This window comes from Dermacentor albipictus, chromosome 9, assembly GCF_038994185.2.
Source record: "Dermacentor albipictus isolate Rhodes 1998 colony chromosome 9, USDA_Dalb.pri_finalv2, whole genome shotgun sequence".
In the NCBI taxonomy this organism is placed as follows: domain Eukaryota; kingdom Metazoa; phylum Arthropoda; class Arachnida; order Ixodida; family Ixodidae; genus Dermacentor; species Dermacentor albipictus.
Genome location: NC_091829.1, coordinates 22,258,283 through 22,282,888, shown reverse-complemented (window position 1 = coordinate 22,282,888; position 24,606 = coordinate 22,258,283). Strand labels below are relative to the sequence as shown.

The 24,606-nt window shown below is 49.7% G+C and overlaps 1 protein-coding gene across 5 annotated transcripts in view; it reads right to left on the bottom strand.

Moving 5' to 3' along the window:
* LOC135901975 (uncharacterized) overlaps positions 1 to 24,606 on the bottom strand; it is a 210,699-nt gene that overhangs the window by 125,514 nt on the left and 60,579 nt on the right. The window contains exon 2 of one of the 5 annotated variants that reach the window (XM_065431859.2): positions 11,224 to 11,314. The exons of the other annotated variants lie outside the window; for them this stretch is intronic. The gene's annotated coding sequence lies outside the window, so the exon portion shown is untranslated. The remainder of the gene's footprint in view (positions 1 to 11,223; positions 11,315 to 24,606) is intronic. 5 annotated transcript variants of the gene reach the window in all.

Below are 24,606 nucleotides of genomic sequence, written 5' to 3'. Positions count from 1 at the left end.
AGACGACAAGGTATAGAAACAGGAAAAAAAGAAACTATACCAAAGACACAAGAAAACGACCGCCTAATTTTTCCCGAACAAGAGCGGGGCAATCTAGGAGGGAGCTTTACCGTGCCGGATTCGGCGCGGCCCGCTGAACTCGACGGCGTGTAATAATAAATTGGTGTGCGGCGGCGGATCACGCCAGGCTTCGGAGAGAAAGACCGTCGTCTGCAAAGGGTCGTCTGCAAAAGTTGGCCGGTTGCAGACGACCGGTGGCAGGCGAAAAATGGCCCCCTGGCGGCACGTTGCGTAAATGCTCCCAATCAGGTTCGACATGGTGCAACGAGCGGGGTGCTATTAGGGTGGCGCGCCAAAGGTGTCAAGTCGGGCACATCGGGTCATAAGTCTCGGTACACCCAAGGATCTACGCCGTCGGGCGATAAATAGTAATTCGGTTTTGTCAGTGACAAATTATATCGCGAGCCGTATGCCCCTCTATATAAAGCGCGATGTGGGTTACCCTGGTCATGGGCCGACACGTCGGCAATGGAGAGAGTGGGATCATAGCTGGTTGGATACAGCTCGGCATGGTGTTTAAAAGAAGCAGCACAAAAGACGGGATAAACGAGTGGCAAACGCACAAACCCACAGCGTTGCGTAGGTTTGCCACTTCCGTCTTCTGAGCTTCTTCTGCACTGTTTCTTTTTAAGAAAGAAGGGGAAAACAAAAACTTGATCATCATCATCATCATCATCATCATCATCAGCCTGGCTAAGCACACTGCAGGGCAAAGGCCTCTCCCATACTTCTCCAACTACCCCGGCCATGTACTAATTGTGGCCATGTTGTCCCTGCAAACTTCTTAATCTCATCCGCCCACCTAATTTTCTGCCGCCCTATGCTACGCTTCCCTTCCCTTGCAATCCATTCCGTAACTCTCAATGACCATCGGTTATCTTCCCTCCTCATTACGTGTCCTGCCCATGCCCCCATTTCTTTTTCTTCATTTCAACTAAGATGTCATTAACTCGCATTTGTTCCCTCACCCAATCTGCTCTCTTCTTATCTCCTTAACGTTACATCCATCATTCTTCTTTCCGTAGCTCGCTGCGTCGTCCTCAATTTCAGTAGAACCCTTTTCGTAAGCCTCCAGGTTTCCGCCCCGAATAAAAACAAGACACCTGCTAAATATTGAAAGAATATTCCATGCACGTACGGTTCAAACCCGTTGTGGCTGAGAGAACAGGGAACACGTGGAGGGCTTACGAGTTTCAGCCGAAACGGTGGCTCAGTGGCTACGGCGTCGCGCTGCCGGGCACAAGGTCCGCGAGTTTGGACCCGGCCGCGGCGGCCGCATTCTCGTGGGAACGGAATCAGTGGTACGTGGGACAGCCACTTCACCTTTTGGCGCAGGTTCTGACCCATGTGAAGAGCCGATTTGGCACAGCAGCGCAAGCACTTTTGGCGCAGAGTCCAACGAACGTGTGCTTACCATGTACCATGCATGAATAGCATGAATGCATAAATACCGTGAATAGGGTTCGCAAAGGTTTTACGGACGCAGAAAAACGCGTCCGCGCCACTGCGAATGCGCGAGACGCAAATTAGGCTTAGCGTTTGCATCGATGACGCCGTTTCACCGAAATGGCGTAGCCACCCAAACTCGATGTAATGGTGTTGCATCAGCGAACATTAAGCCACCGTAGTGGCGGTTATCGCACTGTACCGCATTCGACCACGTTCGATAATGCATTCTTAACTTGTATACCACGTGCGATTTTGATCTCAGCGGATATATTTCAAAGCCCCGCTATCACCTATATAAACATCAAAAAGCTTAACTTAAATCCTAGAATGAGACTACTTCCTTCGGCAAACTCCGCGGTACCACGCGTTTTCGATGAACTAACCTGGAAACTAACCGAAAACTAACCTGGAACATTCACACTGACTACATAATAAGTAAAGCTAATAGCATGCTCGGTTACTTACGCCACAAGTTTTCCAAAGCACCATCATCCTTAAAATTACTACTTTACCAGTCATTAGTGCGTCCTAAATTAGAATACGCTGCAGCTGTGTGGGACCCATACCATGAAAACCTTATTTCTTCACTCGAGCTTGTCCAAAATAACTCCGTCCGATTGACATTTTCAAACTATAACCGTACCGCTAGCGTAACATCAATGAAGGACAATCTATCTCTTCCATCACTTGCATCTCGCAGAACAATAGCACGTTTGACACTGTTTCACAAATTTTATTACCATTCCTCCCTTCACAGTAACTTCATTTCTCAGCCTCATTACCTATCGAGCCGCATCGATCATCGCCATAAGGTCGGACTTTAAACAGGCAACACTAACACTTTCAGTCAATCTTTCTTTCCCAGATCATCACGACAGTGGAACCACCTTCCCTGTGAAATTGTATCTATTGTAGACAACAAACTGTTTCGTAAGGCTTTAGCTAACATTGTATAATTAGGAATTATTAACATGTTATTTCATTTACTTGCCGTACTTACAGGCGGCTAAGGACGACACTAGTTAACATTGTACTAACAGGAATTATCAAGTTGCTACTTTGTTTAGATTGTCTGTCGTACTTACAAATATTGGGCAAGGTATTACATAGTATTGTATAATTAGTAATTACTAACACACTGCATTGTTTATTTTCCGTACTTTATTGTTATACTTCCCGTTTTCCCACTCCCCTCTGTAATGCCTTCGGGCCCTGAGGGTACCATAAATAAATAAATAAACACCGAAATAAAGCGCCAGCAAGACGGTAAAGGGGAAGACGGTAAAGGGGCACTACAGTGTATGTGCGTCAGAGAAAAATGCCCGAATGACGAACCGGACGCCTCCGACGCGTGCCCATAGAGAAGCTCTATGGACGGTCCTGCGCAAGGAACATTGATGATGGTGGTGGTGGTGGTGATGATGATGATGATAGCGTGAATTTGGCTTTGATTTCAGTTTTGTTAGCTGCGAATTATCGACAGAAGGAGGCGGACTTCGCTCCTTGCATGCTTTGGCGCAGGCTCAACGCAATTATCCGCTAAAATGCTGATGGCGCAGGATGGTGCAAAGGCCCCCTCTCGGCGCAATTTGGCGCAGCTGTTCTACAACTGCGGAAGGAAGAAAACAACGCTCGTATATACAGCGCATTATAGGTGCACGTTACAGAACCCTGCGGTCAAAATGAGTCCGGAGCCCCACTCTGCTACAGCTGCTACAGCTCCATAAACCATGCACTGTGCCGTTTGGGGATGTGAAACCCAAATTTTTTTTTTGCAGGTGTACACATTGCACGCGGCCATCGCCATATTCTGGCCCAGTTTGGTCCATTAAGTCCTGGACCTTCTCTTTTGAGTGTCGGAATTGACAATCGCCAAACACACAGGCAAAGCATGCGATTGCATTCCATATAAGCCTCGTCCGCAACTACATGATCAAATAGAAAGCTGCTGTGTGAGACAACTTTATTAAATATCTTTCAAATGATGACCTGGGTTTAGGCCGCGCCGGGGCGATATAGACCCTGTCTCTCGGTATAGCTTCCTGGCCCAAAGTTGGTCCTGAAGATCCGAGCTAGTCAGTGCGGCTCTACGCCGCACCTCTAGGTCATCCGGGAGGACTGCAATTCTCCTCTGAACTATTTCACAATCCCAGAGTACATGCTCTAGGGTGGCTCCTCTATCCCATAATTTACATTTGGCATCAGGGAATAATTCCGGAAACATGCGGTTAAGATGTACCTGGTTCATGTAAGTTCTGGTTTGAAGGCGCCTCCAGTCAAACACCTTAGACCTGTCCAATTTTGGGCTAGGAGTTGGATATATACACCTAGACTTTCTATAGAATTACGTACTGTCTCTGAATGAGAAGAGTCTATTTCTATCCTTACGTTCCCTCTCTTCCTCGATCAGAGCTCCCCCCTTCCCGATCAGCTAGGCGCGGTTAATGAGTCCTCGCGCAACACGATGGGTAGACTCGTTAAGGTTGGGGGCGGCGGTGAATTCGCACTCTCTATGGGCTGGGAACCAGATGATTTCCTTGTCGTGAAATCCCTCAGATGATATGAGTTTGGCATTACTGTTTAGCATTCTTGCAGCCTCAACTGATATCCCTCATCTGGCGGAATTTCGTATAGCCGATTGAGAGTCGCTAATTATGTATCCATATTCGGGAGAGGCGATAGCCAGAGGGATGGCAACCTCCTTTGCAACCTCAGATACCCTGGTTTTCATTGAGCACGTGTGTACGCTTTCTTGCTTCGTATTAATTGCTACTGTTGTACACGCTTGGTGATTTGAATACTCCGCGGCGTTCACGTATAGCGCTTCCTCGTCATTGCCATAGTGTTTTGAGTAGAACTTTAGCCTTGCTTTTCTCCGGCTCTGGTTGAATTGCGGGTGCATATTTTGGGGGAAAGTTAGGATTTCAATCCTTGCTCCTAATCTCTCTTGCCAACGCAATCCCGGGTCCTTGCTGGTTATCGTAATTAATTCGTAATTAAGCGAGTATACTTCTGCCAGTCGAGGTGCTGGCTAGTCTTTCCAACTGAGCTATCCGCTTAGCTTCAATCAATTCTTCTAAAGTGTTATCTATCAGTACTGGTGCTTTCGGGCAGGCCTATGACCTGCTTAAACGCTTTCCTTATGTATTGATTTTGTCCTTTCCTGTCTTTTACTAGTTAAGGTACGCAGCTACGTAAATGATGCGGCTTATAGCTAAATAGTGAATGAGCCTCAGAATGCTAGCCTCATTCATTCCCTGATACTTGTTCGCGATTCTCCTGATCAACCTAATGGCGCTAGTGACCTTGGTAACTAGCTTTCTAAGAGTTTCGCCATTAGTTCCCTTCGACTCAATGTTGAGTCCCAGGACCCCAATTTGTTTAACTATGGGGATGGCGCCGCCATTCTTCGTACGAATTTGTATCTCCTCGCACTCTCTCTGTCTCTCCTTGATGTATCCCTTGGGCGGCCTGCCCTTGAGGGTGTGTCTGTAAAAGAGCTCTGATTTCTCTGGGGAGCATTCAGGCCCCGTTCCTGTAAAGTACTCCTCCACTTTATCTTCCGCTTCCTGTAATTTCTGTTCTATCTCCCCATCGCTGCCTTGCGAGATCCATATGGTAATATCATCCGCGCATAAGGAGTGATTGATTCCTTCGATGACCTCGAGCTTTTGCGACAATCCTATCATAGTGAGGTTAAAGAGAATGGGTGATATCACAGAGCCCTGAGGCGTACCCGAATTGCCAACGCCCCTCACCTCATACCTGAGTTCCCCCATGATGAGGGTAGCCTTCCTATTCGTTAGGAAGTCACGGATGTAATTGTACGCCCTTCCTCCTATGTTTAGGTTGCTGACCCGACTGAGTATGGCCGAATGTGCTGCTTTGTCAAATGCTTTCTTGAGATGCAACACTAATATAGCTCTGGTCGACCTCGCTTTACTGTCTAGTGCTTGCTGCTTGATTTGCAGCATAACGTCCTGTGTACAGAGTCCAGCCCGAAATGCCAACATAGTATTTGGGTGTATTTCGTTTTCGTCCAGGTGAGTGGTTATTCTGACAAGAAATGCATGCTCCATAAGCTTTCCTGCGCAAGAGGTGAGAAATATCGGCCGTAGATTTGCGATATTAAAAGCTGTTGGCCAAATAACTTATCGGAAGAAGGTGTTTTGAATGATAACTGACACCTCTCGCTTACCATTTTATCAGTGTCATTTTTTAAATCAAGCGGAGTAATCTACCAAAACGTACGTGAAAACACTGCACGTTTCTGCGAACATTCTCTTAGAATATTAAAAATGATGGATTCGAGACTAACTTGCATTTGCTGGCTCACCTCCGTAGCAGCGGCAGATAAAATAATTTGCGCTACAATCGGAAATACTAATATTAATCAACAAATCCTTGCTAATTACTTCTTCAGATGATGATTCCAAGGAGCATGTTGAAATTCCGCTGGACTGAACTCAGCCACTACTCAAAGGAAAACACTTTTGATGGAAACTTTGTGAGTGGAACCAATCTCGATTAACTAGTTACTCAAAACTTCAAGGAAAAATGCATTGCTGTTTCAGTCAGCATGTATCCACAACGTGGAAAAATTCACGCAGCAACTCTTCTGGTAGTTGTCAAAGTATGTGTAAGCATTGTGCTACTTGCTCATTTCCACGCAGCCCGGTGTCATTATGAAGTTATGGAACTTGATCCGAACAGTACAAACCCATATCAACCCTCGTCGGTCTTTATCAACCTTATCTAACATTCGCTTATCATGTTCAATAGCGAACATAAGGCATGTTTACTTAAGATTAACGCCACAATATTTTGAGCTCGAGGGCATGGCACTGAGTAGGGCGCGTTCAACGCACCGGTCTTAGTCCGAAGAAAGAACCGCTGGCGGTGTGAAAGCCTGCATCTCGCAGTGATCTACTGCGCTCTTGCCAAGAGCCCACACACGTCCTGACTTGCACACTTTGTAGCTGCAATTTGTTTGTCGGCAGCTGCGGATTTGAAAAAAATCGTGACGACACCGTTAACGACAAGAATAATCGCCTTCTGCTTACTTCGCAGACGACGATTTTCAGCACTTGGGAAACGCGTGTCCTTAAGCTATCCTCGAATGGGACGTGAAAAACAGCTGCAGGTTTACGACCAAACGAAAGTGTGTTTTCGAGCACCCAAGGGTTACGATTGCTCAACCCCTTCGTCTGCCCGAACTCTTTGTAAACATTTCTTTGATAAGCCTTACACTGGTGCAGAGCTCGAAGCGAAAACCCTCTCCCGTTAGGAAAGAGAGAAGACATCAATGCACATCGACTGGACATTTCGTGTCCCCGTGTAGGGTTAAGCCGAGCTACAACGGCGAACTCTTGAGTATACAGGCTACAGCGAACGTCGACTGCCACTGGCCAACCTCAAAACCTGTCCGAAGCACTGTCAAGGGTGCACACTTCAGTGTAGCGTCAAATTAACGGACTCAACCACATTTGTAATGCACAACGCGTAGCCATAGGAGGTCGTAAAGTCCACGACCACATGCACAAATCGACTGCTTCGGTGAAGGCTGCCTTCTGTTTCATGATGCATCAGCCACTTAGCTCGTCATTTTTTTGCTGTTCTTATCACTTTCTTGCTTCGTCGAAACGTGCAGACGAAAAGTTTTCCTCGTCTGTTTTACAACTGTTGTCGCGGTTCTCGGGAGCAGGATGTGCCTTGCGTGTCGAAAGTTGCCATCGTCTGCTGCAATAAAATTTTCCCTTGCCACTCGAGGTCTGCCTTTATCGTACATATTTTAAAAACTTTTTAACCATCACTGCCTCCCAATGTAGGCTTACAGGCAACTTTCCGGTTGTGCGATGAGCTTTGTACAGAAGAAATCTAAGAAATCATAATGAAATAAATCGCACCTCGCCTCAAAAACTATCCTATGTGTTTTTTTTTTTCCCTGCGACTAAAAATTCAAAATTAGCACGCAATCTTTATGGCTATCTTTTTTCGTGTCCACATGTACAGCGTGTAGATCTTTCTTTTTTTACTTTCGTACTGTAAAACCCATGTCATGCTTGTCGTCCGCATAAGCTCAGACTGCTACAAATGTTGTGGAGCGGAGACTGGCGATCTAATATTATTGAGATAACAGGCGACCAGGCTTATCGGTGAAAAAAAATTATCTATAAGGGGGTTCTTAAGGTAAGTCGGAACGGTGCATTCTAAACAGATGTGATCGGCACAGAGAAATTGCAGGCGCCCTCTGCGATGTCAACAGCGGGCAGACGAAAACAATCTGGCACCAAGCACTGGTACCTCGGTGGGCCGTCTGCGAAAGAACGCGTTCATGAAATGCGGCAGCGACAGACGACACTAATTGTGCAGAGCGCTTGCAAATGGCGCCAGAAACATGCCGGCGCATTAATTGCCGCAGCAGCTGTTGGTCCACGGCGGACAGGCCTCTCACATACGAACGAAACTCGAAAAACTGAGCACTAATGCGGGGCGCTATAGCAAACGTATCAATATAAGAAAACTCACGTACATATTTTATCCGCGATCTTTCTTTCTTTCGTTATTTTCTTCTCGCCGAGTCACTTTTGTTTTGTCTGCCCGTGGTGACCTACAATAGTCGGACTAAATCTCGCTGCCATATCGACCTTCCAGACGACAAAAGAATTTATGTTCCCGTGCGAGTCGCAAAGGGCACCGCATGACGCCACACATACAGCCCGGTTCTCGAAACGCCATAAACTGCATCCGCGTGACCTCCTGCCGAACGTCTTATTTTAAAACGCTTACAACCACCACGCGAGCCAGAAGTCAGCCAGAAGTCAAATCAGAAAGCGGCTCGTCGCAAGAAAACCGAGCCTGAGAAATGAGCGCCTATGTGTACAGTATATATATATCGCGGCCAGAAGTCGTCGCGGGCGAACTTCTGGGACGCGTATTCTGTCCCCCGAACGTTTGGCTGTGTGCCGCTTTTCCTTGTGAAGTTTTCATTGAACACACGCTCAATATTTCGCGTGCTACATGTAAAGCTCTCGATCTTTTCAACTGGATCACGCTCTGTATATTTGTTTTCCTGGAACCCTCGATGGCAGCGAGAGGGGGCCAGCGTCGTCTGGTTCGACTTCTGCAACTAACGGTCAGATAAGACATCAAAACTGTCCTTCTCGGCGACCTTTATACAGGCATACAACACGCAAGGCAACGCCTCCTGCCTCCGTAATACGCGCCAGCGCAGCCAGAGTTCGCGGTCTTTGACCGTTTCGTTTGCGTTCCGAATGTCAGCTGTACCGCAATGAACAACAAAGCGAAACAGGCGAAATCGAAAAAAATACATATAGCGGCACGGCCCCGCCAACACCCTCTAGAGAACTTACGAGGAAGCTTTAGCTCGGCCACAACTCCGACGCGGCCTATTCAAGTACATGTAAAACGCAAAAACGTTTTTGTGAGATAACCACTGGACCGATTTTAATGAACTTTGTTACATTTGAGAGAGAAAGTTAAATTCTAGTGACTGTTGGAAGTGAAATATCGATTTAGGACGTGAATCTTGTTAAAAAGATTTTAAAATATTCGACAGTCTGAAAAAAAAAGAAGCACGAAGTTTACAAATTCATAGCTCTGCATCAAGAAAAAATATCACGGTTCTGTAAGCGGCATACTTAGACCATTTAAAGCGGACGAATTCGGCATGTCGTTTTACCTCTTACGTGAATTTGTTACGTTGGTTACAAGGGTTCTGCAAAAGTTGTATTTCCAAATGACAAATTTTTTTTTATACTCATGTGTAGCGTATCAATTTTGTCCGCTTGAGATGTACCATTAGATGCAATTCAGATAATTGTTTTATCATTTTTAGTTGTTGAGTTACAGGGTTGTAAACTTGATAGTTTCGTTTTCTGAAAATTTTCGATTTTTGCCAATTTTTAATAAACAATTGACGACCTAACTCAAAAATTCGAAACCAACAGTCACTAGAATTAAAGTTTTGCGTTTAAATGCAAGAAACGTCGTCAAATTTTACATTGTCCTTTTACATGTATTTAGATAGGAGCACCCGGGCTAAAGCTTCCTCTTAAGGCCTTCTGGCTGTACCCTCTCCCGTTGAGCTACGTGACGCAAAAGAGTCCCACATAGAAGTTCCGTGCAGCGTGCTACGAAGCTACGAGCGGCGCGCCTGTGTTGAAAATGAGAAGCGAAAGACCGAATGGGCGACGACTGGCGATAACAATTAGATTAGTTCCGGGAACCCCACAGCTCCTTGGATAGCTTCGGGGTTAGAAAAGTCCTGGCATGCTGCGACATGCTTCCGAGCGCACTCTTTTTCTGGACGTGAACCGTGCATGAAGACTCTGCGCTTGTGCTGCGATTGCGGTTGTGTGTTCGGCAAGCCTTCATTGCTGCGGAATGTGGATTACGTTCATGTCTGGATATGCCTACTAAGTGGTACGTGCCCAACTGCTGGAGCAATTACAAATCGGGGCCGGAAAATCATGTGTTCATGTTTCCGTAAGATCAGTGACAGAATATTGGACGCCAATGCTAAGGCAAAGAAAAGCTTAAATTCTGCGGAATAAGGCAGCTGTCTCTTTATAAATAGTTGCACAAATGTTTTGCATCTCTGTTGCTAAACTCATTTGACGTGTTGTATATAGGTGGTCTGCGGTACTGTATGTAATAATGCCTCGAAAGCGAAATTATTCGTTTAGAGCCTAATCTAGACTGGAATAAATACATGTCTCCCGAATGTGAAGAAGGGCACACCAGTGAAGTTGTCATGAGATATTTGTTATGGTGCAGTGCTAACATTTTGTTGAAGAACTTTTGTGGTCGCATGAACGGCAAACTCTTTGACGCCGACGATTGTTCAAGGCAAAGAAGCTACTCTGAAGAAGAGGGCAGCACTGTGACTTTTCAACATGAGCCATGCTCCCTGTCATTATTTACCTGAAATTCGTTCTCAATCTTAAGGCTGAACCATTTCATTTTTTAAGGACGGGCTTTTTAATAATGCAGCGCGTCAATAGTCTTGCACAAATAAAATAATCTTGGAACACCCTCTGTTCTATGCCGGCCATCTGCTCAACTATGGAAAAGAAAATATAATAACTGCGCTCTGGTTAAAGTTACCCATAAGGGCGCGAACCCTTCATTCCTAAAACCCCTTAAACTTCGTAAAGTAGTGACACTCTCCTCCTTCGCCTTCCCTCCTCCTCGTTTCTCCTCTCTTTCACGCTCCCTCCTCGACCATGGCGCCGCCTACAGTGCTCGAGCGTAGCAACGGCGCCAACATGCGCTCCTCGCCACTCCATAGACGCTGCTCGAGCAAAAATGGCGCTGATGCACGGCGCGAGGGCCCACGTGATGCTATTGGGCCAATAGCGACGCGGCGTCGGCCTCGGCCAGAGCGCGCGAGGAGGAGGCGGCATTCTTCAAAGCGTGTCGCTACTTTACGAAGTTTAAGGGGCTTTATTCATTCCACCCCTATGCCCGAGCACGCCGCCGACCTCTTTTACGTGACGTCACTCGCCGAGCGCTCAGACCTTCTCTTGTCTAGGTGGCGTTGGCCCCGTTGACCCATGAATCCCTTGCACTTGCGCGTTTTTCGTGCAAGGAATATTTGTTGGGTTTGGCGCCTCGTCGCAGGCTCATGTTGACAGCAGCTTCCTTGCTATCTTTCAGAATCTACTGTTTCGCATAGGCAAGGTAACCTACCTCTCGGGTTATTATCAGTTGTCTTTGCTTATAAGTCTGACCCCTCCAATGTTGCTTGTTCTCCTCTGCAATATCATAGGGTGCGCTATGCCTGCGCCAAAAAAGAAAAAAAAAACTTGTAAGGAAAGAAAGGAGAGTATTGATCACGCAGGTTTGGCTACGGACAGCCAAAACGATGATTTAGGGCCTGCCACTGGGGTTACATCCTGCCTCTTTCTTTTCCGATTTTATTGAGAGCGCTGAATTCGGCAACTAATACAGCCTTTATGCACAGGGTGTTCCAGCTAACTTTAGCAATAGCTTAAAAATATGCCCATGCGCTCTAAGACTAATGCATATTGCTCACTTTTGTATGTAGTACGCTAATTTTGTACTCTGCTTAATTAGATCATTAGTCAAGATTAATTGACCAAGTACTGAAGCAACGATGTTAGGCAAAAAAAAATTCCAATTAGAAAGTTGCAGAGTGGCTTGCAAAACGTCCGAATAAACAGTTTCAGTCTTTCTATCTATTAAGTATTATTAGTGTTTTTCAGCTTACTGCGGATGTCCGCGAAATAAAATTTAAAAAGAACACCACGTGACATGCCCGCTTGCGCGCCGTGATTGCAGCGCTCCCAAACTACCCGCGCACAGAAAAACAGCATTTAGCAGGGCTTAAAAGGCGACAGGGCAGCGACGAAGGCGTTGGCTGTGCGATTTACGCCAGAGAGAGAGAGAGAAACAACTTTATTTTGCCACTGCAGGGTAGGAAGTTAGGGCAGGTAGGCCTAGTGTGGCTCCCAGGTGGGGGCGACGTCTTGGGCCCACGAAACGAGTGCGAGTTGCGTTTTCTTGTCTTGCCTTGTCAGCAGCTGGTTCCAACCCTCTTCGGAGGGAACTGGCAGTAATGATCGTGGGGGAGGGTTACCCTCGCATCCCCAGAGAATGTGTGCCCGAGTGGCGAACACTCCATGGTCGCACTTAGTGCAGACGGGGTCATAATCCCCTCCAGTGATTAAATAAAGTCTAGAATGACTGAGTATTGAATCGGTCTGCAGTCTGCGAAGCATGGTGGCTTGCGCTCGTTCGAGGTCGGGGTGGGGAGGCGGGTACACGCGTCTCGTCTCCTTATAGAAGTTTGTAATTTCAGCGTAGGATTTGGGGGCCTCTGCGAGCGCATCTGGGTTCGAGGGGCCGGCCGCCCGGTTAGTTAGGCCTCGGGCTAAACGGTCGACCCCTTCGTTCCCAGAGTTCCCCGCGTGAGCAGGTACCCACACTAAGCTTATAGTTCTGTCGAGAGTGCAACCGCGGAGGATGTGTGCGGCGGGGAGACAGAGTGAGTTTTTTGAGAAATTTTGGATGGCTTGTTTAGAGTCACTGAGAACCGTGCTTGTGCGGGGATCCGCGATGGCTAGCGCGATCGCAACCTCTTCGGCAGCGGTGGAGGAGTGTGTGCGCACTGTAGCGGCACTGATGAGAGTGGTGGTTGGCGTCGCTACGCAGGCTACGTATGTGTTACAGTCGCATTTCGCCGCGTCCACGTACATGGCATGTTCGTCGGCGGAGTAGGTGACGTCTAAGGCTTGTGCCTTCAGTTGGCGGCGCCTATCGTGACGGCCGGGTAGCATGTTCTTGGCCGTGGGTCTGATGACTAGCCGACTGAAGACTCCAGTCGGGAGGGGAGCAGTGGGGTGGATGTCACCTGTAGGGTTGATATTAAGACGATTAAGAATGTAACGACCGTGTTCGGCGCGAGAAAGACGGTGTACCTGTGCAGTCTGGTGTGCCTCTATCAGCTCTGTGAGGGTGTTGTATACTCCAAGCTGAAGGAGACGCTGTGTGCTGGCGGACTGGGGCAGTCCCATTGCCGCCTTGTACGCCGAGCGGATGATGCTATTTACTGCCTCTTCGTCTTTGCGGCGGAGGTGGTAATAAGGGTATGTGTAGACAATCCTACTAATGAGGTAGGCTTGTGTGAGGCGGCAGAGGTCGGTCTCCCGCATTCCCCTGCGGCGAGTGGCAATGCGGCGGATTAGGCCGTTGATTTGGTGGGCTGTGGTTCGGAGGCGTTGGATGGCTTCCGAGTTCTGCGTGTTGTTCTGAACCAGCATGCCTAACACGCGGATGGTCTGTACGGGGTCTATGGGGTGGGTGGCAATGTGAAGCGTGATTGGCTCTTGAGGGTCGGGGACGGGTCGGCGAACACGTCTGTCTCGTATAACTAACAGTTCAGACTTGGTGGGCGAACAAACGAGACCGTTTGCCTGTACGTAAGTGTGGACGGTGTCGATTGCCTGTTGAAGTGAATCTTGTATCTCCCCGTCCGAGCCAGTGTTTGTCCAGAGGGTAATATCGTCGGCGTATATTGAGTGCTTAATGTGGGGTATGGTGTCGAGAAGTGTGGGAAGGCCCCGCATAGTAATGTTGAATAGGAACGGGGACAAAACAGCTCCCTGTGGTGTTCCCCGGGTGCCCATGGTGACTTTGTCACTGCAGAGGTCTCCAATGTGGAGTTCAGCAGTGCGGTTGTAAAGAAAGTTGGCAATGTAGTTGTAGGTGCGAGTGCCTACATTCACTCTAAGCCGAAAACGGGGAAAAGGGGACTAACGGCAGCCGTTGGACCTTTGGATCAACGGTTAATCCACCGTGCGTGCCGTGTGCAGAGGGAAAGTGTCGTGCGCAAATTTGTGGGACTAAATGTTTGTCCTTGCAAGGTAACGGTCGACGGTGGGGATCAACGGCACAATTTAGTCCTCTGACTTTAGTCCCTTTAGAGAGGGGGGCTCCGTGTCCCTCTCCTCCCTGCCTGGACGGGGTGGCAGCGGGTCATAAAACACTGTCGCTCTGCTGCCATCCCGCCCACACGAAGGTCAACAGGCTTTCGCCATTGGCTAACATTTTGGCGGGATTCGGGCCCTGCTTGCGTGCACTCCGGGTAAGCGCGCGCAAGTCGGGTCCCGGGGAGACCACATCGGGGCGTCTGAAGGTGCGTACTACGTGTTTCTCTCTGCCGGAGGCGGCTCCCTTTGTCCGCCGCCGGCCGATGGCTACTTCGGCTCGTCGGGGTCCCGGCCTCGGCGGGCGCGCGCGCGCGCACTCTTCCGTCGTCTCGATGTCCTGAGGCAGCGTCTGCCGATCGTGCCCCCGTCTGTTCGTCTGTCATTTTTTTCTCGGCTTTTGTTCTCGATTGCCGCAAGGCGTTCATGCGCCGTCTGGGCCGGCAACCGGATACAAGAGGCCGAGACGAGGCATACGGTCGGTTTCTGAGGGAGCTCGCGCGTCCCTCTTCGCCTATAGGCATTCCAGAAGGAAGGCGACGGCCCGTGTTCTGCTCGGGCTACATGACCCTTTGAAGAAAAAGCTAACCTATTCGAACACACTAGGCCGGAGTCACAAACAAGAAAAAAACTGCAACATGTGCTGCGAACGAAGAGTACCGAGCGCCGTTGAGTCCCCTGCCCGGACCCATATGGGTGACAACACCCGATGACACGTGCAAACGATTTGCCTCCTTCGCATGGAGGGTTTGTCGAGAACAACGAGAGGGAGAGTGCGGCACCGTCGTAGACATCGCAAATTGGCAGTGCGTGTCGTCTGCTAGGAAAGTGTCGTCTGTTAGGAAAACAAGTTGTGGGGCTCGCGCGACGGCCGCGCGCCGCATTTGGTACGAAATTGCTGTTCTGTCAACAGGCTTTGACGCTGAAATGTCGCACTCACGTACGGTCTCCTCCCAAGAGAATGCACCGCAACGCAAGACGGCAGCCCGTTTTAAAGAAGACGAAAGGAGCCTGCCGACGACACTCCTGAACGGCTACAAGCATATTGTGGAATGCAAGAAAACTTACGTCGCGTCGTTGACCAAGAAGAATCAGACATGGAAAGAAATAGAAAAACATTTGAATGCCAACCACGGGATTACGCGGCGCGATCACCTGCAACTGAAAAAATGCTGGACCAACCTGAAGCAAAAGCGGAAAGAGGAAGCTGCGGAAGAAAAAGGAAAGCGCCACAAAACTGGTAAGCGCACATGTTCTGCATGACTGACTTATTTGGGCTGCTTTTTATTATGTGTAGTCACAGGAGATAAGAAAATACGCTCGCAATCAATCTTTCCGCGACTCCGGGAAGCGCACCAGCATGGGGCGCGGGTGCTTCGCGATGAGCAGAGTCACCTTTCCTACTGCGCGGCACACTGTTAACTGAGGAATGCGGACCGGACCTCCGGTGACTGTTTGAAACGTGCCGGCGCCGTAAAACATCACAGCCATCAGCAACTGCAGCATGGGAGGCACACAGTCGGTCCTCTATTGTCCCCGCTTACCCGTATAGGCAACGTAGCGAGAAGTCGCACGGCGTTCTTCGTGAATCTGTAGCGACCGAGGAATTGTTCGTCGTCGTACAGCTCCATCGAATTCCCTCGGTCACGTAGGGTGGGTCGCGGAATTTTCGGCAAGGGCTGCGCCTCTGAAAATGCTGTATCCATGGCGTAGCAAGCAAACTCGAAAGCAGCTAACCTCCGCGCGACGTCCGTTCGGGAGGCTGCCATGTTGGAATAACAGACCAAGTCAGTTTCAAGCTAGCCCGGGAGAAGACTTCAAACTTGAGCGGACTTCGACGCAGGCAAGTCGTTCCCAAGTCGTCCGCAAGATCAAGCACGATTTACGACGCGCGGCGAAGCTGTCTTGAGAATGCCAGAAGTCAAGTTCGAGCCCAGTTAGATCTCTGCATTCGGGGGTTGTAGAGTGCTTCTAACTTATATTTGACTGTGACTGCTCCTGACTTAATTTCATTTTCATGATTTTACTCTGGCTATGACACGTTTCATCTGCTGTATACTTTGGAGTTGTTTTATTTTGTTTGAACTGCTGCATATTTTCAGTCAAGTTTTTTTATCTTCTGTATCTATATGTCGTTACTGTATACCAAGGACTTGGCATTTGTATGCTAGTATTCCTTTTTTTGTTTTGTTAATTGTGGCTCAAGATGATGGTGGCAATATGTAATCAAAAATAAACATGGGTTACTTGAGTTCGATCATTGTTTTTGCTTGAAAAGCTATGGCAACCTGGAATCATTGGAAAAGTGATTTCGGACTAATTGGGAAGGACTAAAAGTTGCTCCTGCAGTTACTCCCTGTGGACTAACCTTAACAGACTAACTGTTGGTCCCCTAGGGACTAACTGGAAGGGACTAAAAGTTGCTCCTGCAGTTACTCCCTGTGGACTAACCTTAACAGACTAACCGTTGATCCTCTAGGGACTAACTGGGAGGGTCTAAAAGTTGCCCTCACTTTTAGTCTGCAGTAGTTGCTCCCCCAGTTAGGCCGCTGCATTTGCTCCCGCAGTTAGTCCAAAATTGGTTCAAAATCTGTGGCAGGTCATTTAGTCCCCCAAGAGACTAACAGCCATACCCGTTTTAGTCCTTTTTGGCTTAGAGTGTTTATCTGTGAGAGGTTGGTCAGTATAGAAGCGTGCGACACGTTGTCGAACGCTTTACTGACGTCGAGGCCGAGAATGGTGCGTGTCGCCCGGATGGGACCCGGGTCGAGTATGTCGTGTTGTATCTGCCACATGATGTCTTGGGCAGAGAGTCCAGCCCGGAACCCAAACATCGTGGGGGGGAGGAGATTCTCCTTGTCTGCGTGAGTGTGGAGTCTGTTCAGAACTACGTGCTCCATAACCTTCCCCAGGCAAGACGTGAGCGAGATGGGCCGCAGGTTGCCCATATCGAGTCGTTTGCCTGGTTTGGGTATGAAGATTACCTTGGCATGCTTCCAGGAGTCTGGAAGGCGACCTTCATGCCAGTGGTGGTTGAAAAGGTCCGCAAGTGCTGCGACCGACTGGTCGTCCAGGTTGCGGAGCATTTTGTTGGTAATATGGTCATCGCCGGCGGCCGCAGTGGTCTTGATGCGGTTGAGAGCGGCGCGGACTTCCGACGCCGTGATGTCTCTGTCCATGTCTGGGTTCTGGGAGCCTTTGTAATTTAAGGGGGTGGGAATGTCGGTGGAGGTGTTTATGTATTTGTCTTTCAAGGTAGCGAGGAGTTCCTGGTTCGTGCCTGGAAACGCGTGTATGACGCGGTTGAGATTCTTTTGTGATGCTGACTTGGTGTGGGTCGGATCAAGCAAGTGCTTGAGCAGAAACCATGTGTTCTTGCATCCCAACTGCCCATCGAGTCGGTCGCAAGTCTGATACCACTGTTCCTGACTAAGTTTGGTGGAGTAGGCTTCGATCTCTCGTTCTAGGCGAGCGAGGCGAAGCTTGAGAGGGCGGTTGTGTTTGCGTCGGAGCCAGCGAGCGTGGAGGCTGCGCTGGGCCTCCCACATATGCATGAGTTTAGCATCTGGGGTGGGGCCACCCTCCTCCTGCGTGACTGTGGAGGTGGCGTTGGCTGCGTCGCGGAGCAGAGTATCTGTCCATGTGTTGAGGTCGTCTATGGGGCTTTGCGGACGCTGAGTTCGTACGTACCGGAAAGCATCCCAGTTGGTGTGTTTGAATGTGCGGCGAGGGCCCTTGCTGTGTGTGGCTGTGAACGTAGTGCTGAGAACATAGTGATCGCTACCTATGTTCATACCGAGATTGTCCCAGCGCGCATCTGGGATGTTGCGGGCGAAAGTGAGGTCGGGGCAGCTGTCTTTCGTGATGCTGTTACCGATACGGGTGGGCCGTTCGGGGTCGAGGAGGAGCGTCAGAGCCAGTGTCTGGGCAGTGTCCCAAACCTTGGCTCCTTTACGACCGCAGGCTCTGCTGGGGTAGCCCCACTCGGCGTGTGGTGCGTTAAAGTCACCCACTATAAGTAGCATCTCGTTCCGCGCGATCGCACACGCCTTGCGGAGGAGAGTGGCTACATTAGTGCTCTTGTCACTTGGGGGGCTGTACACGTTTAAGATGTTGAGTGGGGATTCGGTTCGGCTGTTTGGAAGGACCTGCACGAAAGTGTGTGGGACTTCGGGGTAGTCAAGATCGAGTTGATTGGCGGTGAGGTTGCGGTGTACAAGGATGGCGGTGCTCGGGCGGAGATCCGGCGCCACCGATTGGTTGTAAGCAGTATAGCTGGCTAGTTTTGTGTCGGTGTATGTTTCCTGGAGGGCTATAATGTGGGGTGTAAATGGCTGGGCCTGCAGGGTATACTCCAAGGCTCTCCGCTTTGCCTTGAAGCCCCTGCAGTTCCACTGCCATACTGTGATGGGCGCGCTAGCCATCGCGTTTCCTGTAGGGTTCGGGACGCTGCGGAAACGCTACGTCGGTTTTGATAATACCGCCAGCAGACGCACGCGCGGCTGCACTCTCGGTAGAGGGAAGCGCACCAGGCGACTGAGTGGGCTTTGATGTCGTGAGGGCGTCAGTTTGCGGAGGGCCCGCGAGGTGGTCGAGGCGTGCGGTTAGGGTTTGAATATTGGTTGCCATTTTAGTGCAGCCTTCAATGAGCTGGTCGATAGTGGGGGTCAGCCGTTTTAGGACGTCCTCTATTTTAGATAAGCGGGCGTCAAAAGTTTCGAATTTTGCGTCAAGGTCAGAGGTAGAGGAGGGGGGAGGTGCCTTGCGCTTATTGCACTTGGGCTGGTCGGTGTCCATGTTGGGGTCATTGGTGGAGTCGGAGGTGGGAGCGCGAGCCACCTGCTGCGGCCGCGGTTGTGGGTGCGCCTGTGCAGACTCAAGGCTATGAATTTTAGCATTTGCCTGTGCTAACTGTAGCTGTAGTTGCTTAACCATTTCTGCCAGTTCCCTTACCTGGGGGTCGGGCAGTTGGCTTGTGGCTGGTGGAGGGCTCTTCCACGCGACCTGTTTGGTGGACTTGGTATCCGGCCCGACCTGGGAGGTTGCCCGGGAGTCCCGAGAGCGCGATGGGGAGCGGCTAGGGCTGTTGTGACTGGAGCCGCTGCTTCGCAGTGGTGGGAAAGCGTCATTTCCTGGGGGTCGTTGTTGGCGGTCGCGGCTCCGAGAGCGAGACTGATGGCCACGTGACAAGGTGCCGGGGTCAGTTTCAGTGTCCGTGGAGGATTTGGAAGATTTAGCTCGGCTGGTTGGCACGAAACGGTATTTACAGCTTCTACTGCCGGTGGGATGTGGGCCTTTGCATACGATGCACGTGGCTTGACAAGTGGGTGGTTGGCCGACTGGTTGAGGTTCGTGGGCCACACCGCAACGGCGGCAAATGGGTTGGCGCGGTTGTGGGCACACATCTGTTCTGTGACCTAGCTTGCGACAGTTGAAACAAGCCTCCGGGCGCCCCTTGTAAGGGAAGACCTCGAAAGTGAAGCCCAAATACCGCATGTATCGGGGCAGCTTGGTGTTTGCAAACGTGACGACAAAGTGTCGTGTCTGGCCCATACGCCGCGCAGCAACGATAGGGATGTCGGGATTGCGAGCCCGAAGCTCGGCGAAGATTTCGGCGTCGCTTTCATAGCTGTAAGCCCGGTACAGAATCCCTCGCACGGAGTTGTCTGGGGCTGGGGCGTAGGCGGCAACAGGGACTTCTGTGGTGTCGATGGTGATGGCGCGGACCTTGGCGTATGACACTGCACGAGCACTGTCAGGCGTGCTCACTGTCACTGTGTTGTTAGTGGGGTGCATTCTAACCTGGTCGGCAGTAACTGCCAGGCGTTGGTCGACGTTGGCTGCTGCGTAAATGGCAACAGCCAGCCGGGCGGGGCCGACGGTGTGGAGGTTGAGTGTGCCCTGCGGGCGAAGGACTATCTTGAGGTCGTCCGAGGGCAGGCGGGGAAGCGGGCGCTTTCTGGTCGGCGGTGGAGGGCGGCCGCGTTGCCGCGCATTCGGGGCAGGCAGCGTCGTGGCCGGCGTCTGGGCTCCGGCAGGTTGTTGTTCAGGCGGAGATGGGCGTCGGTAGCGGCGTTGCATCTCGAACGCCGTCCATGTGCCGTCGGATAACTCCGCGGCGGTGATATCGGAGCCTTCTACGGTGTAAGGCATCTTCCATGCGGCGTTGGGCGCGGCAGGGTGCGGCGTCACCACCGCAGCTTGGTATGGGAGAGTCCGCTTCAAAAAGGTGGTCGGTGGGAAACGGCGAGAAGGCCGCTTCCCATCGATTTACGCCAGCGAAGTGCTTCCTTCGCGGCGGTTCATGACAGCGAGAAGCAGACGGGAGTTCACACCGGCTAAATGCTATGTTCGTTTGTACGCGGAACCCTTGGCAGCAGTGCAATCAAGACGCGCAAGCGGGCATGTCACGTGGCGTCTTTTCTTTCTTCTTTTTTTTTGCATTTCGCGGGTATCCGTAGTAAGCTGAAAAACACTAATACTTAATGGATAGAAAGACAGGAACTGTTTATTCGGACGTTCTTCAAACCGCTCTGCAACTTTCTAATTGGAATTTTATTTCCTAGCTTCGTTTCTTCAGGAGTTGGTTACTTAATCTTGACTAATCATCTATTTAAGCAAAATAAAAAAAATATATAGCGTGACACACTACATACAAAAGTGAGCAACATGCATTTGGTCGCGTCGTCTCAGAGTGCATCGGCATATTTCTTTAAACTCTTGATAAAGTTAGCTGAAACACCCTGTACATACAGTTGCGCTCTAACGCAATGCGCACGCAATTGAGAAGTTTAACCCAGTTCTCGTGGCATACACGGAATGACCCGTGAATGTACACGCCATCATCCGTCGATATGCGACGTATATAGTTCAAGTTCCCGAACGATACGGCCGGAATATGGGGCATAGGCGGAGACAGAAACTGCACTACATCAAATAGTAGGTTACCCTGCCAACGTTAACTTCACCACGTGATTCCACAACTAAACCTCGGACTATAGATCAGACTAGGTTAGGCTGGACCCGACCAGACCAGACCACACCAGAGCAAAACATACGAAACCAGGCCAGACCAGACAGAGATAGATGTTTGTTATATGAATCTATACATCATTCGTGAAACAAGCTTCGACATCTTGTGACATCGGAATTTCCGAATTTCGACTTCACCCGAATGCGAGCAGGAGTCGCACCCGCGACATCGTGCTAGGCAACCGAAAGCCACAGCAGACGAGCCATCGAAGCAGCCGCCACCACCGCCTGCACCAATGAGTATACTAGCCGCTCGCGATCCTTTTCGACTCGAAAATGATTCAAAACGAAAATGAAGCCAAATGTATATACTAATGAATGCTATATACGTGCGGTACTTGCGGTGCGCAACCAGCGCGGTGAAAAGCACTCGATAATATCAGAATAGCATCGCAAATAGCCCTCTTGGAGAACACTTGACATCAGAATCCGGCAATCTCAACGAGCCTGCTCCGAACGTACGATTTCTACACATTCTAAACCAATGCGAGACAAACGTCTTCATTAGTGCACGAGGAAAACAACCCTCGAGTTCTAGCAAGCGTACATAGATCGAGAACGAAAAGAAAAAAAAAGAAGAAAAGGCTAAATCTTGCTCTCTTCGACGAGCGAGGTCGTTTAGAGCAACAGATAGGCAATGGCGATAAAGCCTCAAAGCCGTAGTGGATGCAAAATTCGCTCGAAGCACGCGAAGCATTTGGCGGATTATAACTCGAGCGAAACGACGTCTCCCCCCCCCTCTCTCCCGTCTTGCACCTATCTCGCACCACTCTCCTCGAGCCCCTGCACGAACGCTCTATGCTGCGATAGCTCGACACGCTGGCCACCTAAACGGGGTCGGATTAAGAAAAACGACCCGTGGGAACTATACGGAACGCGATCTTGGCGACGCGTCTGACCCCGTGCCTGAGTTCGGTGACTCCACGGTATACGCGTACATAGTATCGATCGGGGCTAACGCGTAAGAGCGTGTCATCCTCCCTAACACTCGCGTTACGCGTATAGGTTGACCTTTCTTTCTTTCTTCTTGTTTGATAAATGCGTATGCAAAGGGCAGGTTATACATTCACCTGCTTGGTCAACCACCACCTATCTATTTTTTTTTCTTTAAAGGGATATTGGCTGTGGATAATCGGTAGTCGGATGATCTTTGTATTGCGTAACCGAAGCTAGGCTCGAAACTGCCTTTTATAGCTTCAGCGCTGGGCTAGTTCCGATGATTTCATAAGAGTACACCGCACACGGCTTCGCGCGAGGTATTTCACTCCTCTGTGCGTCGTTTCGGAGGAACCACCTTTTTTAAAAAAAATACAAAAACAAAATAAAAGTCGGTAGCGCTACATTAAAATAAAAGAACTCGCGAGTGTCCCATTTCATTAAGGACTCAAAAAAAAAATTTAATGTGCCCCGCGCATCGTTTCAACCACATATCGGCAAGTCGAATATGCGACGCTCCAAGCTGACGAAATACGAAACAAGACGGTGCGCATGCGCCAACCGCACATCCCCCATCACTCCCTCTATCTTGCATGTCAGATAAGGTATACTCTAAGATCAGTTTACACCCTTTGGCTTGCCCCTTCTGCCACACAACGATAATCGTCATCTGCCTTGATGCGTTTCCTTTCTTTAACGTTGCGAGCCCGGAACTTTCCAATAACGAACGGCAGGCGCGTTATCAGCATAGAACAGTTTACACCCTTTAGGGTGCCCCTTCTGATAACGCGCGTGCCGTTCGTTACTGGAAAGTTCCGGGCTCGCAGCGTTAAAGAAAGGAAACGCATCAAGGCAGATGACGATTATCATTGTGTGGCAGAAGGGGCAAGCCAAAGGGTGTAAACTGTTCTTAGAGTGTAGACGACAAAACAAGCGAAACGCGATCTCTCTTTATGTAGCTAGCAGTTGACGTTCGCTATGTAGAAGTACCTCGGTAGCACTGCTCAGGCAAGGATGACGCACAACCTTTCTTCTCGTTCGTGTGCTTGCGCATTTTCTTTAGCGTTTGCTCCGAGCACGCAGCTTTCGGGGTTACTTACATTCGAATTATACTGGTACGACGATTTACCTTTACGCGCAGCACACAAGCAAGCAACGGCAAACTCGGAACAGCAGACTTAAAAGGGACACGAAACATAACGTTGGGCACTGCAGTGACCTTGCTCTTGCCGGCTTGGCCTATATAGCTAAGAAAGTTGTCTTAATAATTAACTTGTCCGAAGCAAATATTCCTCTGGGGCATACGTCGCTTCTTGCGCCGGCAAAAGAGGACGATGCTGGTACAGGTACAATCGAAATTTCGCTTTTGAATGCTTTCTTTTCTTTTTTCTTTTCTGTGTAATCTTGTCCTGCCCCATCTTCCAACTTTGCGAGTTTTTTCTGAGGACGGAATTCACTTTTTCGTAAAGCTTGACCCAACCTTCGCAAAATCGTAGGAGGCAAGTGAGAGAGAGAGAGAGAGAGATGTCAAATAGAGGAAATGCAGGGAGGTCAACCAGACGAGCGTCCGGTTTGCTACCCTATACTGGTGGAAGGGAAAGGGGAACAGAAAGAGGAAAGCGGGACAGAGGGAACACTGTGTGTAGACGCGTCACAGGCAAAAAGTACACACGAGAAGGCAGCTACAGAATCCACACACGCAGTGCTGCGTCAGTGTAATCGTCAAACGCTTCTTGAAGTACGGTTGTAGTACGTGTATATAAGACAAGCATGCAAGACGGCACACGATAGACACACAGGCACGACGCTTAATGTCGTGGCAGTTTGTCCTACTGGAAACTGTTTCTTCCGTCCGCTGCATAGGCTACATGTTGCGGCGCTCTTCTTGACGTAGGGATGTCTCAGCGGTGATAATGCCCACACCGTTCCTGAACCGGATCAAGCCATGCATGGGCACTTCCTCGTGTATAACCAATGTCGCATCCAGAAAGGGGGGGGGGGGAAGAGTCGTGCTTCCGACCCTTCTCCTCACCCGAGGCATGCCCGCACATGGCAGCGTCGACATTATTGAGCGTGCGTGTTGCTGCAAGTAGTTTCTATATACGAGTTCGAAAATATGTATCGCTAGCTGCTTTAACGAACCACTTCAAGAAGTTTTGCGGAAACTAGCCCTTTGCCCGGAAACCGCAGAGCTAGGCTATTTCCGCTAAGCTCTCCTGAATGAAATCTCACACGGCGGGAGGCTTTTTTTTTTTTTGAGGAAGCGAATGCCCAAGAAACGTTTCTTGTGTTCTTTTCTTTTCTTTCCCTGTCAACTTCGGAAAAAGAATTACAAAAGAGCTATCCGCACGGCGAAAGAAATCCTTTGAAAACGGTACGGAGAGACGGCCAAGAAGGGGCGTCAGCGGAATACATCAGAAAAGAGAACAGATCTGATAACGCCGCCGCCACCACCACCAAGAAATACATAACGAAAGCCGGAGAACAAACCATCACAGTTCACCGCGCTTTCGAGCCAGCGACTTCCGGATTTGGAAAGAAACCCTAGGTAGGTCCTTCACACAGCACCCTGGCTCGTTTTTGTATTCCTCCTTTTCTTTCTTTTCCTTCTTACTTCTGTGTGCACTTCTACTCCTGTTTTTACTTTTCACTTCCT